The sequence below is a fragment of the Schistosoma mansoni genome, chromosome 1 (assembly GCF_000237925.1).
Source record: "Schistosoma mansoni strain Puerto Rico chromosome 1, complete genome".
NCBI classification, from domain to species: Eukaryota; Metazoa; Platyhelminthes; class Trematoda; order Strigeidida; family Schistosomatidae; genus Schistosoma; species Schistosoma mansoni.
In genome coordinates, this window is record NC_031495.1 from 4,858,744 (window position 1) to 4,877,277 (window position 18,534).

Below are 18,534 nucleotides of genomic sequence, written 5' to 3' on the forward strand. Positions count from 1 at the left end.
TTTAAATCATCAGGCTTAATCAACTCTATAATATATATTAATTTTATATTACAATTAATTTAAACACAAATACTAAACAATGTTTTCAATGGTGAAGTAATATCAATCGATTCATGATCTCAATCAAAAACTTAGCAATCTCCACAGCCCCACACTGATAACTACCGTGTGCTCACTAGTGACTAGCTTCATGAGGGAATTCTCGGAAATTACTGGTGGATCCAATCCATGCCAGGTAGATACATGTAACTACCTCAAACAATGTAAGATGATCTCGCAATTTCGTGGAGGGTTGAAGTTAGACATTAAAACCGTTTGATGCTGGCTCAGTGGTTAAGCGCTCGTGCGCAAGACCGAAGGTTCTGGTTTCGAATCCCGAGTGTGGGATTATGGATGCTCACAGTTGAGGAGTCCTACAGTAGGATGAAACAGCCGTCCAGTGTTTCCAGGTTTTTCATGGTGGTTTAGCATCAATCGATTTATGATCTCAATCAAAAAAATGTTTTGATCCAGTGTTAGTCTATTTATTGTTTTGAAGAAAAGCTACACAAATTTACATCGTTTCGAAAATGACTACAAATCAAAGATTTCTTAGTATATGCTTTACTATAATTCAAAACTTTCCAATGATATACATTCAAGATACATGATACTTGATAATGACTTTCGATATTTCGAATTAACTGAAGTCTTAGAATTAAGGTGTTGAGGGATTTACTTGATAGTTAAGTATATTTGTAAACATTACAAGGACCTCAAGATTTTAAATTCGATCGATAACATTCGATTAGTACTAAGAAGGACCTGACATGCATGACATTGATCATCACCCAGTGATCAATCAATTGTGATTACATCTCAGTCCTACAGGAGGTTGGTCGCGGCCCGAATAGCTCAGTGGTAACGTTTCTGACTGTGAAGCCGAGTGACGCAGGATCGAATCCGCCAGGGAGCGTCAGTTCCCTCAGTATTACAGGCACACGTTGCTGACGAGTGCCAAGTAGCACGAAACCCGGGTCCAGGGTTTCCTGTTGACCACCATCTTACCTCAATACATCCTGTATCCCACCAATAGTCACTATCCACATCACAGAACTTTTATGTGAAGTGTTTGGTTTTTTGTCTTATTCATAATAAAAAGGAATATTCAAAGATGGATAGTGACTGGTAGTGGAATCCAGGACGCGTGTTTCATCCTATTTGGGACTCGTCAGCTGAATGTACTTGCATCTCAGATTTGTTGATGTTTACTCTGGGACTCTAACCCAGCACCTTTCGCTTCAAATACCATCGCGTTATCCACTCGGCCACTGAATCCTGATAGCCACTTGCTTGTGCGATGGGTTGAAGTTTAAATTCACTTGTTATTGTTTGTTTGAATCTTCCAATTGATGTGTTGGGACTGCAACTGGTCAGTCTCTAATTGGCATATGTATATACCGTGCGTATTGCCTCGATATAGCCTTAATTCACTAGCATTGTTAGCAAAGATGGACAGTGACTAGCAGTGGAATCCAGTTTGACGAGCGTTTCGTCCTATTTGGGACTCGTCAGATGGATGTACCTGAGGAACAAACAATACTAAATGAATTTAATCTTCATTATTGTTTCACAATGAATAGTGACAAGTTCTTGTTTTTTTCTTCTTTTTTCTTTATTGTTGAAATTCTTCTATGTCAGCATTTATTTTCCTTTATTGTGTCACCCCATGTTCTTTTTAATTAAAGGAATCTCAATTGTTATATGACAGTCATAATATCAGCTCAAAAAAGAAAAAATCACTTTATCCTCTCTATACTCAACACACAATAGTAATAATGATAATAGTCATAGTTGAGTAGAATACTAATGTCCATACTATACAAACAAGTATGTTTTAATTGAAAGGTCAACCTGTCAAACACTTAATGGATTCAGATCATATTTATGTATATATGTAATGTGTAAATAGAATTAACTAAATGATATGATTAAGTGATGCATTTATCTCATTCATTCTTTTGTCCTCCACTTCTTCTTCTTCCTCCTACTCCTCCTCCTCCTCCTCATCATCATCATCATCATCTGTTACATATTACACTCTCTCTTTCTCTATTCTGTAAACTCAAAAAAAGAGAAAAAAAGAGAAAACAAAAGCACACCTAAATGTCCTATAGAAAGAGAAAACTAAATAATTTATCATAGTCATGGCCTTAAGGGGTAATTATTATCATTATTAGAAGCATTTTAAGTAGTCATATTTAATTGTCTGAATATATTCATATATCTAACTGAATAAATAATTCTTGTTTTACAATGTATACTAATAGGAATGAATCGAAAAGTGAATTAATTGTGTTAAATAGTCTATACATATATTTTCATAGTTGAAATCATGAGTCAATTGAAGTTAAACCACCAAGGAAAACCTGGAAGCACTGCTTCAAGGCCGTTTCGTTCTATTATGGGGCTCCTCAGCAGTGCTCATCCACAATCACGCTTTGCGATATTCAAACCTACCAGTCTCGCGCCAGAGCGCTTAACCTCTAGACCACTGAGCCGGCCGGCATCCAATAGTGTTTATGTCTAACTTCAACCAATCCACGAAGTTGAACAACCGTTCACCAATTGACGTCAGTGAGTTTCTATCTCACAACAGACCTTGTTGAACTCCACTGGTTACTGCTTCTCACTAGAACTCCTGGATTTACCTCTCGAAGTCAATCACTAGTGAGCATATGATTATTATTATCAATAGGGGTTTTTGTGGAGATTTAGTATTTTCATAGTTGAAAGCTTTCAACATTTAAACACATAAGCACTAAAACAGTTAATATAACATAATGATATGTCAGAAGGGGATTTTGTGGAGGTTTTTAGTTATTTTATATAGTTGAAATCAAGAATCAATTGAAGCTAGACCACAATGGAAAACCTGGAAGCATTGGACGGCCATTTCGTCATATTGTGGGACTCCTCAGCAATGTGCATCCGCGATCCCGCTTCGCTAGATTGAACCCAGGACCTATCAGTCTCGCGTACAAGCGCTTAAGCTCTAGTCCACTGAGCCGGCATCCAGGTTTTTCATGGTGGTCTAGCTTCAATTGACTCATGATTTCAACTATATAAAAATATTGATATGTATTTACGAAAACATGTAATTAACTTATTCAAACTTTTGAGTACATTTAGTAATTGAATTGATGAGTCAATTAAAGCTAGACCACCATGAAAAACCTGAAAGCATTGGATGGCCGTTTTATCCTAGTATGGGACTTCTCAGCTGTACGTATCAATGATCCCACCTGCGGGATTCGAACCCAGCACCTTTGGTCTCTCGTGAGAATGTTGAAACATCTACTAATGTTAAGTATTTTAATAAGTTTAGTGTATAAAAGAGAATTTTGAATTGAATATACTACATACTAATACGACAACTTTATCAATATTTTTTTTGTTTGACTTGAAAATGAGTTAATAGTAGAGGATAGTAAAGTTAGAGATTATGAATTTCGGAGATTGTTTCCATTATAGAATAACAATAAGTAGATAAATATCAAATGCCAAATAGCAGTATACAGTTCTGTTTGTTTTCATTTGAGACCGATTTAAAATGGTTGCTTATGACATCCCTATAGACTAAATTCAGGACTTTCAGGTTTAGGATCACTGAATTACTGAATTGGTAAATAATGATTTGTATTTCTAATTTCAACTAGTAGTGAAGAAGGTAATCTTGAATACTGTTAAAGTTAAAAAGGTTGTTTTCACTTTCTGGTTGCTAACACTATCAAAGGATACTTCTTAAGGTATCGTGCAAGAAAACCGGATTAATATTAGTCTTTGACACCTGGGAGTAAAACCACAGAACCAAATGGACAATTACTTGAGTCCAGTCACACACAGCCTTTTTCTGAGTTCTTTATGTATTAGCTACATATTTTTAAGGCTCTACAGTTCTATTGTGCGGAGCTGAAAGTTGGAAATCCACTACAACCATCATTAAGAAGTACGCAAAATACTAAATGTTCGTTAACCGGATACCATCTGCGACAGCCTGCTGTGAGATAAGACAAACCAGTTTCCATCCAAATTGGGGAAAGACGTTGGAAGTGCATAGGATATATATTACGGGAATCAACAAACTTCATCAAGAGGCAAGCCCTAACCTGAAATCCTGAAGGCAAACGGAAAAGAGGAAGACCAAAGAACACATTACACCGGGAAATAAAAGCAGATATGAAAAGGATGAATGTTAACTGGAAAGAATTGCCCAGGACAGGACGGGATGAAGAATGCTGGTGGGCAGGCTATGCTTCTCCACGAGGGGTAACAGGCGTAAGCAAGGAAGTAATGAAGTGTTATCACATTTAACGGATTAATTTCGTGATTTGAAAGTTTAGTTCTATTTAATAGTTGAATTCATAAGTCCATCTAAGCTAGGCCACCATGGAAAACCTGAACGGCCGTCTTGTCCCAGTGTAGGACTCCTCAGCTGTGTGCATACACTATTCCTCATACATTATTGAGACTCGAACCCAGGACCTTTGGTCTCTTGCGCGAACGCTTAACCTCTAGACCACCGAATCGGCATCCAACGCTGTTAATGTCGAACATTTTTGGTCATAACCGTTTAATTAAATACTATTGTAACATTGTATTCATACAACAAGTTATTGAATAATTAATTTGAAATGCTACAGTGTTCAATTTGCACCAATCTTACTGTAAATAAAACATTTAAAATTTATGTATTCAGATATTATTTTGATTTATTCTTCCGTGTCCAATAAATCTTCATCTATTGTCATTGTGTTCTTACTTGCATCGTACAATTCACAGTTTCTAGTAGGAAATACTAAATTTTCTCAGTTATAACACCACTATTACGACACCCGTGTTGAACTGATGTGAACAACTGGATTGCAAGCCAAATCAAATTTGTGCTATATTTTACATTATTTGTAATTTTACATTATTTGTAATTATCACTGATATGCATATTTTGTGTGAATCGCTAAATTTTCCTGTGCTCAGTAGTCCTTATCTTCTAGATGTAATTCTAGTAGTTCTTGTGAGAAGTTGTGACTAGTAGAGTCCAACCCTGTGATGTGTGAGACAATTATTCACTGAAGGTAATAGAACACGGCAGAGAAATGTTATGAATTGACTGAAGTTAAATATATACACTACTGAATTATGGTTCGATGATCTGAAGGTTAAGCAATCACTCATGAGATCAAAGATCCTACATTCAATCCTTTATATTCTTGAGACGTTACAAACTAGATGTAATTCTAGTAGTTCTTGTAATAACTTGTGACTAGTAAAGTCCAACCCTTTGCTGTATGAGACAATTATTCACTGAAGGTAATAGAACATGGCAGAGAAATGTTGTGAATTGACTGAAGTTAAATATATACACTACTGAATTATGGTTCGATGATCTGAAGGTTATGCAATCATTCATGAAATCAAATATTCTACATTCAATCCTTTATATCCTTGAAACGTTACAATTTATTAAGATACCATGAATAGCGAATATTTCCCATGTATTATTTACCCATATATGAATAAGAAATTCTTTCAATTTTCTTATAAACGTACCATTTCCATTGATAATGAAATAAAGAACTTTTGAAAGTTTTCATAAGTCCAATCTATTTTGTCCCTTCTATTTGATTTATCCATTTTATTTCATTCAATTCTTTTATTCATTCATTAGACTAACTCATTATTCATCTTTATATATACTTACTTACTTACTTACACCTGTGCGTATTCATTACTAACCAAATAAATTCAATAGGATTTACACAATTAACAGAAGTATTAAAGAATAATGAGTGAATTCATTCTTTTTTTCTTCTAAAGAAAAATGCCATATGAGAACAGATAAACTTGGTGTAAGGAACGAGATTCATTCAATTAAACAAAAAGATGGATGATGGCTAGCAGTAGAATCTAGGGTGAGTGTTTCGTCCTATTTGGCACTCGTCAACTATATATGCCTACATCCCAGAGTTGATGTTCACTTAGGGACTCGAATCCAGTATTATTCGCTGCAAACTCCATCGCATTATCCACTTAGCTAATCAATTATAATCCTAAATATCAATGGGAACATTCAAATGAACAATACAAAATGGATTTACTATTCAATTGAGTTTTTTTAATAGATTATAAACTGAAGACAATGGACATGTAATTATTTATTCAAAAATCAATGAAGATTTAAATTCACTTGGTACTGTAAGCAGAGATGGATAGTGACTAGCACTGGAATCCAGTTTGACGCGCGTTTCGTCCTATTTGGGACTCGTCAGCTGGATATACCTGCGTCTCAGAGTTGATGTTCACTCTGGGACTCGAACCCAGTACCTTTCTCTTCAAACGCCATCACGTTATCCACTCGTCCACTGAGTCCTGATAGCCATTTGCTTGTATGATGGGGTGAAGTTTAAATTCATTTAGTATTGTTTGTTAGATACCTATCTCTACATGGATTGAACTCCACCGGTCACAGCTTGTTTGAAATTTCGAACAACTCTATGAATTACATCATCTTTGAATACAATCCTAAACCGTAACAATTTTTTAAAATTTCAAAATGTATAAAAGCTTGATCTAATAATGTAACGAACCGGAAAACAAGTGTCATAATTGAATACATCCATACAAAATTACTTGTATAGTTATTAAATATTATAATTATACTACAGGAGATTGTGTCATATTTTCCATACTTTAAAACTCCCTTCAATCTTTCATAGTTTAAATCATGAGTCAGTTGAAGCTAGACCATCATGGAAAACCTAGTAGCACTGAACGACCGTTTCGTCCTATTATGGGACTCCCCAGCAATGCGCATCCACGATCCCGCACTCGCGAGACTCGAACCTAGGACCCACCAGTATCGTGCCAGGGCACTTAACCGATAGACCACTGATCCGGTGTCCAACGGTGTTAATGTCTACCTTCAACCAATCCCCCTCAATCTCTTGTTTGTTTGTTTGTTTGCTTGTTTAAAAGGATAAATTAAGCTTAGTTTCCGTTGTGTGTTTATTCTTTTTTTTAATATTTGCAATCCCTGAAAAATGATTGAAAACTTTGTTTCTGGACGTTGAAAAGGTAGGTATAGTGTTTTCTACATATAAAAAGAAGTGAAACAACAGCTTGCTTAGATGTATACTGATCAGAAATATTGTCATTGTCTCCATTTTGTATTGGTTTCCTCCTTATACCAGACCATAAATGATACAGTAATAGTAATGAAAAGGAATAAACGACACATTGAAATTTATTTGCTGACCACAGAAAAATTTTAAAAAAATAAGACCAATCTACAATGTTACAGTTCTTCTGTTATAGACTTTTAATAAAACATATACGGGTTTTGATAAATCACCTTGACTAAATAAATAATCCATGAGGGTATGTCGACAGCGAAAAAAAATCTCCTTCATATATTACACAGTTATTAGTTCTGCATCAATATATCTATGCATGTGTGCGTATGTGTGTGTGTGTGTGTTTATTCACATCGACTAGGATACAACTGTGAAAAAGAGATGTATGTATTAACATAAGTATACACATATATATATGGTGAGAATTTCGATATACTGATCTTTATCAGCCTAGACTATCGCCTCAGTAATTTTTTCCTTCTGTGTTTTTTTTGTTAAATAAACAACACTATAAAACAAGGGGGGAAAGATGTGTGTGTGTGTTTTTTCTCCAGAAAATAGTCGTCATCATCGGCAGCATTTGGGTTTATCAATAATTTACATCTAAGATTTTTATACACTTGGCAGAAAATTTCTTGTTCCTATACTGGTTCTTCCCTTGTTTCTAGTTTTTTTCTTCTTCTTCTTCTTCCTCAGATAAACAACATTATTAACTACACGTGTGTATGTGTGTGTGTTAAACAATCTTTTCTATAGGTTTAGGCAACAAAAATCAAGACCCGCGCCTTCAGTATCTATTATTATTTAAACAAACTCATTGTACCGTTGTGTTATGATTGGACAAATTCTAAAATAAAGGGGGTAATAAAGATGATGATGACGTTGATGGTGATGGTTGATGAAGATGAAAATTAGTGATAATAACGTTGATGTTAGGTGATGATGGTGATGATGAAGATATTATCTTTCTAGATTATCAATGTATTGTAAGGACAATTTTTTCAATGACTACATCTATGTTGTTAAACATAGGCATACATTCATTCCTGTTTATTTTAAAGGTAAGAGGATTAGCCAACAACAACAACAAAAATTAACTGGAAACATATTGAAGTGAAACATGGACCATACAGTAAGAATTTCCTGAATTTATTTCTCTTCTTCACCACATACTTACACTTAATAAGGCATAGATGTATTATAGGGTAAGTAAACAAACGGATACACCTAATCACTACAAAAAAAAATCATCACTATGAATGATCCTAGGGAGGATGATCGTTATAATACAAACCAATCAATCACTACTAATACTCAACTAGTTCTACACTATCTTGCCTCATTTTATTTTAATGTTTCCTGTAATTTTTTTAAAGAAAAACAAAAACAGGACAAGAAGGATAGAACGAAAAACAAAAAAAGAAGAAGGCGGAAAAAAACCTACAACACAAATACAAGTAGATAATAAGATAAGAATAGTGAAAGAGTGAAGGAATCGACTAAGAGTAAAATTGAGTACTGAACGAAAAATCAAATGGTAAGTAAAGGAATATTAAATAGAATATAGTTTAGCTTGTAGGAGCAGTGAAATATCACTGAGCCCTAGCCAAATCATCCCGGGAGTTGGGTCACTGAATATCGAACAGATCATCGATCCCTGTTAATATCATACGCCATGAACTGGCCGACGCGGTGGAGCTCTCGTCAACATCTCTGTACTCATTCTTATTAATATATTTACGTACTCATGCTCTTTGTGTTATACAATCTTCAAAGCAGACAAAGTACTTTAATACGTCGAATAGGGTAATCCACGTTATAAGCTGACCGCGAGGTGTGACTTCGAAGTTAACTTGTTCGTTACACCGTTCCCGTCTAACTCGAGTACGCCTCTAATCATTCGACATAGGTCATTAACGTTGACAGTCTACAAGCTAATATAATATTCAATTACTTCTTGGATGAAGGTCATGAATGTATACCTTTAAGAATTTATATTCTAGAACGAAATTATTATATTTAATGTTAATGGATTCAATCTACTTTTGTCAAGTTGAGTTTGTTTTTTTGTTATTTTTCTTCATGGTATCCCTTCCAGCCATATAGAATGGTGAAGCCTAGTAGGCCCTTCTGGAGAAAAGTGCTACATCGAAGCACGGCACAACTAGCGGGGTGGGATAGCTGTTTCTCCACTGCTTACGCAAAACCATTACATAACACTCACACAGAACCCTTTTTTGTCTTTTTTGTTTTTATTTGGGCGGACTCTTTTATTTTACCTCTCTTTTTGAATCCTCAATAGTTATGCAATGACTCCTGGTAGCATTCGTAATCGTTTTTTGGGTATTGGTAGAGTGGTTGATTACGCTGATCTTCACCACCCACGATTAACCGCTCATGTTAGTTCATGGAAACAGTCCAATTAATCCAGGAGGCACGACGAAGACCTGTGAGTTGGATTTTGTCCCCCTACATGGGGGGAGAGGTAACTTTTTTGTTTCCTAACAACATATTTTGTTGTCCTTTCAATAATTTCTCTTTACTTCTATTTTATGAAATCTTTGTTTTATTTTTAAGATTAGAAAACTAAGATAACATCAACTGGAACGTTTTATATATCCTATTGCTACTCTTGGAAATGGGATTCAATCTTTCTTGTTTCTTATATCATTCTTTGAATAAATCAATAACGTACATGAATTAGAGTATAATAAACCACTTAATGAAAAGACAATGAATAGGTTTAAACAATAAACCAAAAATGGAAACTTTACTGATATCGATCTTAATCTTTAAGGATTAATCAAAAATCAAAGATGAACAGGGATCATTACTACAATGATTGAACATGATTGAATTAACTAAATAACCACTTGATTATGTTTGAAGAATCGATAAAAATCAAGCAATTATAGGATCAAACATTATTGATTTCATTTATGGTATAAAAAAAGTTATGAACTCGTTAAATGTAGTAGGTTTAATTACTATGGGTTAAATCTTTTTTTTTTGAAATTCAATTAAAAATAGAGATGGATGAGGGCTAACAGTGGAATCTAGAATAAGCGTTTCATCCTACTTAGGACTCATCAACTAGATGTGCCTGCATCTTGGAGTTGATGTTCACTCGAGGACTTGAATCCAGTACCGTCAGCTTTAAACGCCATCGCGTTATCTACTCAGCTACTGAGTCCTGATAACCACTTGCTTATGCAATGGAGTGAAGTTTGAATTCACTTAGTCTTTTTTTGTTTGAATCTTCCCATCAACTCTGAGATGCAGGTACATCCAGCTGATGAGTCGTAAATAAGATGAAACACGCGTCGTGGATTCCACTGTTAACCACTATCCATCTTTGCTTATAATGCTTGTGAATTAAGGCAATATCAAGGCAATGCGCACAGTATGTACATATAGTCAATAAGAGACTGACCAGTTGCAGTCCTTAACATCAATGGGAAGATTCAAAAAAACAATACTAAACGAATTCAAATATGAAGTTATAAACTATATAAAGTTAGTTTATATGATGTAATAAATCCAACTAGATAAATGTTAAAAATGATAAATCTCGATTGAACATAACATTGTTATACAGGATCTTTGCTGATTTTTATGTGAGAAACAAGGAACCACCGCTATTTTCACGACCCGAAAGTAAGAACATGAAGACTGGTTACAAAGAAAGATTTATTAACCTCAAAACATGATGACGACCTCAGTCGAAAATACACTCATTTATATATGGATTCGTATACCCATTTTGAATCAAATCTTTGAAAGATACAATTTCAAGTTGTTATATCCTATCTCCTACATTGTCCGGACGTTCCATGTACCTATAAATAGTGTTGCTCTGGTTGTTAGAAGGAGCATCGTCCTTGTGACTTCCGAACAATCTCTGCTTTCATCATGAGGCGTCATAATTCTTCCTTCAACTCCCAGAGCAGAGTTCGAATGGTTTGAATTAATTTTTCTGGTTAGCGTTTTTTTAGCGAGTTAGTTTTCTATGGGATGTCCAACCCTCCTCGTTTACCCGGGCTTAGAGCCTGCAGTAACTCTAGAAGAGCTACAGACGGAGTTATATTGGATATTGGCAGAATAAAATAAATCTTTTTCATGAAATACTTTAACAAAATAGTAAAAAAAAAACATTTTCCATCAATTTGAACCGAGAAAGAAACTATTGATTATTTCTTTCTATTCATTATGAATATTAACGTAGATATACATAGACGAACGCTAATATAAGACAATAATCTATAGTTGCTTATCATAATAATGATAGTAGTAACGGTTTCATTGTCTTCAACCTTCTCTACACATTTTGGCGTCATCAATATCTTTCTAATAAGATAAAGTAAAGCAAAAAAGAAAAGAAAAAAAAAAGAAAAAACGATAATTATGTTTTCACACTATCTCAAAAGATTGAGAAAACAAAGAAGTGAATGTCGAAGTGAAACTATTTACCTTGATATTGTTCATATCTTAATGTTGTTGTTGTCGTTGTTGAAGAATATGAATAATAGTACAGAATGTTTAGGTGTTTATATTTAAGAGAATATGCGTGTTAGAATTTCTACAAATGAGAACATTGTACATTATATTGTTCCAAAAAGTAGAAGTGTTTATTTAATATAACTATTGACAGTTCGACAATATATTCTAATCAATTTTTTGGCGAAGGGGGCGGTAACTTTTAATGGTTCATTCCAAATGAGTATTCCATTAAACATAGACAATATGATTAGAATATATTAGGGGGGGGGTATTTTTTGGTATTTATAAACATGTATACATATGTTAGCGTGAACATTTACTTACTTACTTACTCTCAGCATGATTTTGATGAGGACTTTCATAGGTTATGGTTTGTGATTAGGAACAAAATAGTCAATCTGTTAGGTATATATACATATTTTTCTAAAACAATATAGATGTATATATCTATATAACAATATAGTTGATGACTAACTTCTAAAGGGTGGAACTTTTTTTTCATATGACAAAAAGAAAAGAACTGAAACTCACGCAATTCTCTATGGAAACTTTACTGACATGTATTAGGTTCCGTTATTTATTGCATGTGGATAGTATTCATTGTAAATGATTTTCATTCAAAGTAAATAGAAGACAAAATAGAAAAACCGAACTAATTACGACAGGATAAATTGACGTCCAGACTTGATGTTCATTTAAAGTCTCTTATTTTGGCTCATTTACTAAGATGAAAAACCAAAAAAAAAAAACGAAAACAGAAATACCAGGGATTTTTTGAATATTGGTAGAGACTGTCAACATAGCAGTGAATAGAATTATATATATATATATATATATATATATATATATATATATAGTCCAGTAATTTGTATATGTAGTCCATTTAGTCAATAAGTCATCAGAGTTTTGTTGAAAGTTGGGATAAACTCTAAAAAAGGTAATGAAATGATTTGAGCTATTAACTGAGATAATACATTGTAGTAAACAGCTTTTTTTGAATCAGACATTTCAGAGAACTTTATTAACTACATGACTAATATAAGACTGGGACCACCGACGACTACCTATGTTGAGGAAGACATTAAAGCTGTGTTATCTCTTATATTTTCCGGATGTTCATTCATTGTTCGCGTCATTAAGGTAGATTTATTTTTCTGTTAGTTTAGACAAAGATAAACATTGTAAGCGAAGATGGATAGTGGCTAGTAGTGGAATCCAGTTTGACGCGCGTTTCGTCCTATTTGGGACTCGTCAGCTGGATATACCTGCATCTCAGAGTTGATGTTCACTCTGGGACTCGAACCCAGTACCGTTCGCTTCAAATGCCATCGCGTTATCCACTCAGCTACTGAGTCCTGATAGCCACTGTTTTATTTAATTTAACCTTCTCCTTTCTTTTGTTTAACAAACTAGCAATATTCATGTCTATCCTTCTATTAAGTAGACAGATTTTAATGCGTATAAAAAAGAACATCAGTTGATCAGTGAGCAATAATGAATGTTGTCCCTGTTTATTCAATTAGCCAATATCTTGACCCTACAAGAGGTCAGTTGTAAGTCAAATAGTTTATTGATATTTTATAACTGTAAAATAGAATGATAGGAACTACAGTTCCAACGAGGAAACTAGTTCACAAAGAATCATACCAGAAATATTTAAAATTTGATCCAGCAATTTCATTCTATTTATATAAATAAATTTTGTATGAACTAATCATACTACTTACTTAGTATTGTTTGTTTGGATCTTCCCATACGATCAGTTGCAGTCCTAAAAACATCAATGGAAAGATCCAAACAAACAATACTAAGTAAATTTCAACTTCACCTTATTGCACAAGCAAGTGGCTATCAGGACTCAGTGGCCGAGTGGATAACGAGATGGCGTTCAAAGCGAAAGGTATTGGGTTCGAGTCCCAAAGGGAACATTAACTCTGAGATGCAGGCACACCCAGCTGACGAGCTCCAAATAGGACGAAACGCGCGTCCTGGACTCCATTACTAGCCACTGTCCATCTTTGCTTACCATGCTTGTAATCATACTAATATTTCTTTTTATAGCTTATTTGATATACTGTCTATCAAACGAATCTTGTCTAGAGTAACAATAATGTTTCTTGTTGAAAACTTAATTTTAAGAAAAGAAAATAACAGTACAAAATGAACGACTAGTTGATAGATGTATATATGTACATATACATATCCCAATTTGTATCCAACCTCATAGAAGAAGATGAAGAATGTCAGTAATTCATTCTTTTCTTCTTTTTTTCTTTTTCCTATGCTTAAGATGTACAAAACTTATCAATCTTTCATGCCATTTCTATTTTTCTTTTCAAAATGAATCCAAAAAATAGGAATGAACAAGTTAGAATGAGTGACAGTGTAAACGGGGGGGGGGGCAAGAAATGGAAAGAAGACATTCTTTTTAAGGAAACTATGTATTTATCTATCTATATAGATAGATGGATAGATGAAATAGAGATTTATAATAACCAAGTTCAAGAAACTATTTTTTGTCTTGAAAACACGCAGTGTACTATAAATAAAAACAAAACAGATTGATATACCCAGATTAGTATATATATATACACTGTATCATTCATACCTGTTATCCTTATTCATGATGACGATAGTTTTTTTTCTTTTTTTTGGTTGATAGGTATCTTGATTTATTTAACTTGTTTTCTTTTCTTGGTTCGTTCTATTCCATACAATCGTATATATATATGCATAGTTTCTTCTTCAGTTCTTCAGTTCTATCGAATGAGAAGAAAAAAACAATAAAAAAAGGGAGTAATAAGATTACTTGTTAATTTCACTCACGAGAAATATAAAAAAAAAACAAGAGCAAAATATCAACTATAAATTAAAAGTATTTGAGTAGGAGCAAAGGGGGTGAGGGTAGGGTGGGGTGGGGTAACTAGTATAATTCAAAGGGGAAAATATGTGAATAAATATAAGTGATAGGGCAAAGAAGAAGGAGAAGAAGAAGACGAGGAAAAAAAAGAGGCGTAACAGAAACATTCAGAAAGAAAAACTTACCATCATGACAAATATATAACTTATGAGACAAGTTACAATCATATCATTAATGAATAAATAAATAACTGTCTATAGATGTCAATGAATTAAAGTTCATTATCATTGTAGAATAATCTTTAAGACAAAATTTATTATTTATGTAATTCTATATTGTAATTCTGTCAAGTTATGCACGCAAAAAAAGAGAGAAAAAGGAAGAAAAAAAGATGAAAGTTACTTTTGCTTGTTAAGTTTTGTTTCTTTTTTATTTTAATAATAATCAACATATGCTCACTAGTGACTGACTCTGAGAGGTCTTTCTTGGAGATCTAATGAGAAGCAGTAATCAGTGGAGTTCAACCAGGTCTGTTGGGAAATGGTAACTCACTGAAAACAATGGTGGATGTGTCTCTGGTTGAAGTTGGTTGAAGTTAGACATTAACACCGTTGGATACCGGGCAGCTCAGTAATCTAGTAGTTAAGTGCTCGAGCGCTAGACTGATAGTACCTGGGTTGGAATCTCACGAGTCGGGATCGTGGATGTGCACTGTTGAGGAATCCCACAATAGAAGGAAACGGTCATCCAGTACTTTCAGATTTTCCATGTTGGTCTAGCTTCAATTGACTCATGATCTCAACTATTATATTTATTGTTTTAAAGTATTTATTCTTGAATATAGTCATTAATAAACATTATTTAGATGAATGGGATTTTTATCTTTATTTGTGTAATAAATGAGAATATAGGTGGGGACAAATTTTTTGATAAAATATGTGAACCATACATTGAATACTTCATTTGTAAATTGCCATCAAGCGTCCTTTTAATTTGCAATTCCTTTCTATTTTCTTTTCTATTGTCTTCAACTTGATCTTCGTAACCTTCTACTGCTAGGGTTTTTTTACTTTCGGTTGATGTTGCATACTACTTATGTCTGTCGATATAAGTACCAAACATTACAACAGTACAGAGAAAGAAAAGTGATAAAGTAAATTATTTCTCTTTCAACAGTTATAACTGATTAATTGTAGTGTTATCTACTTTGAAAATTAATGCATTATTGCTACTGAAATATTCGCTGAGTTAACATCATACGGAATTCTAATGATGCATTAAACTGTAAAATCGTACATGGAGGACAACTCACCGACTCATTAGAGGTTAAGACCAGTGTTAGGCAAGGTTGCTTACTCTCACCCTTTCTCTTTCTCCTGGTGATCAATTGGATCATGGAGACGTCAACATCTGACGGAAGCACGGGATACAGTGGACAGGTAGGATGCAGCTGGACGATTTAGACTTCGCAGATGATCTGCATCTTCTATCACAAACGCAACAACAAATGCAGGAGAAAACGACCAGTGTAGCAGCAGCCTCAGCACCAGTAGGTCTCGATATAAACAAAGGGAAAAGCAAGATTCTCCGATACAATACAACATGCATCAATCGAGTTACACATGACGGAGAAGCTTTGGAGGATGTGGAAACCTTTACATATCTGAGCAGCATCATCGATGAACACGGTGGATCTGATGCAGATGTGAATGTGTGAATCAGCAAAGCAAGAGCAGCATATTTACAATTGAAGAACATCTGGGACTCAAAACAACTGTCTGTCAACCAACAACAAGATAGGAATTTTCAATACAAATATCAAGGCAGTTCAACTGTATGGGGCGAGGACGTGGAGAACTACGAATGCCATCATCCAGAAGATACCGGTGTTTATTAACAATTGTCTACGCAAGATAATTCAGATCCGTTGGACACACACTATCAGCAACATTTTACAATGGAAGAGAACAAATCAAATTCCATCCAATCGAGGAAGAAATCAGGAAGAAGCGTTGGAAGTGGATAGGACACACATTGATGAAATCACCCAACTGCGTCAAAAGACAAGTCTTCACATGGAATCCTGAAGGTCAAAGGAAAAGAGGAAGACTAAAGAACACATTACGTCGAGAAATAGAGACAGACATGAGAAGAATGAACAAGAGTTGGATAGAACTATAAAGGAAGGCCCAGGACAGAGTGGGTTGGAGAATGCTGGTCGGCAGTCTATGCTCCATTGACAGTAACAGGTATAAGTAAATATGTAGGTAGGTATATTTTAGTTCTTCAAAAGAACCGTCCATATTTATTCATAAATAAACATTGTTATTTAAACTTATACAATTTACATTCATAAATTAAACCATATTATAAGACAAATAAAGGGATCAAACTAAATATGAAACTATCAATATGACATTTATTGATAGAGAAAAGAAAAAGGTGATGTTGTAAAAACATTTTCTTTCTTTTTATTTTAATGTTCTATGAATGTTTTATTTTCTTTCTGATACTGTTTGTTCTGTGTTTTTATATTTGTATACTTCACACATGTACTTGTAAATAATGTTTTTTGTGGTGGTGGTGGTGGGGGAATGGGTTGGCCAACGAAGGGGTATTTTGTGTGTGTGTGTGTGTGTGTACATATATATACGTATATATATATATATATAAGAATGAAAGACCAGAAGGATAAGAAAAGTGATGTTTTAAATAGTTTCTTTGTTTTCTTTGAATGTATTCTGTAAATTGTAAATTCAATATTGAAACAGTAATAATACTAATAATGAACTATGGATATGTAAAGTGGATGAATGTCATATCTTTATTACCAATATTAGTAAAGTATGGATATACAATATACATAAATGACAAGTGTAAAATCATTTTAAACTATGTTACCTTACTTTATTGTAATAAAGAAAATTGGATTAAAAACACTCGTGTCATATTTTTTTTTAAAAAATCAATGTAAAGGGATTCAGTTCCCCCCCCCCCCGTAGAACACAGACTGTCTCTTGTTCTTTTCCACTCTGGTTAGATCCATTATTATTATTATTTACTGTAATTTATTGAATATCAAGACGATATCATTTATTGTGTGGTTTTATTTTTAATTTTTTTCTCCCAGCAATGTAAACGGTTACAATGTTCATGATGAGTTATTCCAGACGTATTAATGTATACATAGAATTTTGTCTCTAATAACTTGTATTCATCATTAATAAGATAAAAAGCATCCCATCTCATTTACTATCCAAAATAAAACAAACACAAAGATCTAAATAAAGAATTCGTTTATTTGTAATTTTACAGAATGATTATTATGTTTTAATAGAGAAATGGAGAAGGGGTTTTTTGTCTGGTTAAAACATTAAAAATTTAGATAGAATGAATTATGATTTTAACTATATAAAAAATCTCTACAAAACCCCTTTCTGATAATGATCATATTCTCACTAGTGACTGACTCCATGAGGTATTTCCAGGAGTTCTAGTGAGAAGCAGTAATCAGTGGAGTTCAACCCGGTCTATTGGGAGATATCAACTCATTGAAGACAATGGTGAAAGATTGTTCAATTTCGTGGGTTGGTTGAAGTTAGACATTAACACCGTTGAATGCCAGATCAGTGGTCTAGTGGTTAAGCGCTCGCACACGAGACTGATAGGTGCTGGGATGGAATCTCGTGAGGTGGGATCGTGGATGCACACTGTTGAGGAGCCCCATGATAGGAGGAAACGGCCATCCAATGCTTCCAGATTTTCCAAGGTGGTCTAGCTTCAATTGACTCGTGATCTCAACTACATAAAAATACTAAAATCTCTACAAAACCCCCTTCTGAGAATGAGGAAGTTCTAACAGTTGAATGATTAGTAAAGAATAATGTAATTTGAAGATTTTTGTTTTGTTAAACGTTGATATTGGTTAACAAATCAGTGAAAACCATATAACATCAAACATTTAGGTCCGATTCCTGGACTTTATCAATTTTTTGTATTGCT

The 18,534-nt window shown here is 34.0% G+C and overlaps 3 non-coding genes across 3 annotated transcripts; 1 reads left to right on the plus strand and 2 right to left on the minus strand.

The window, feature by feature from the left end:
- Positions 1 to 1,245: 1,245 nt before the first annotated feature.
- On the minus strand, positions 1,246 to 1,317 carry Smp_tRNA_02056_Pseudo_TTG.1.1. The gene has a single exon. It is a non-coding gene (tRNA).
- Positions 1,318 to 12,957: 11,640 nt separating this feature from the next.
- Positions 12,958 to 13,024, minus strand: Smp_tRNA_01879_Gln_TTG.1.1. Its single transcript has one exon. It is a non-coding gene (tRNA).
- Positions 13,025 to 13,528: 504 nt separating this feature from the next.
- Positions 13,529 to 13,600, plus strand: Smp_tRNA_00661_SeC_TCA.1.1. Its single transcript has one exon. It is a non-coding gene (tRNA).
- Positions 13,601 to 18,534: the final 4,934 nt, after the last annotated feature.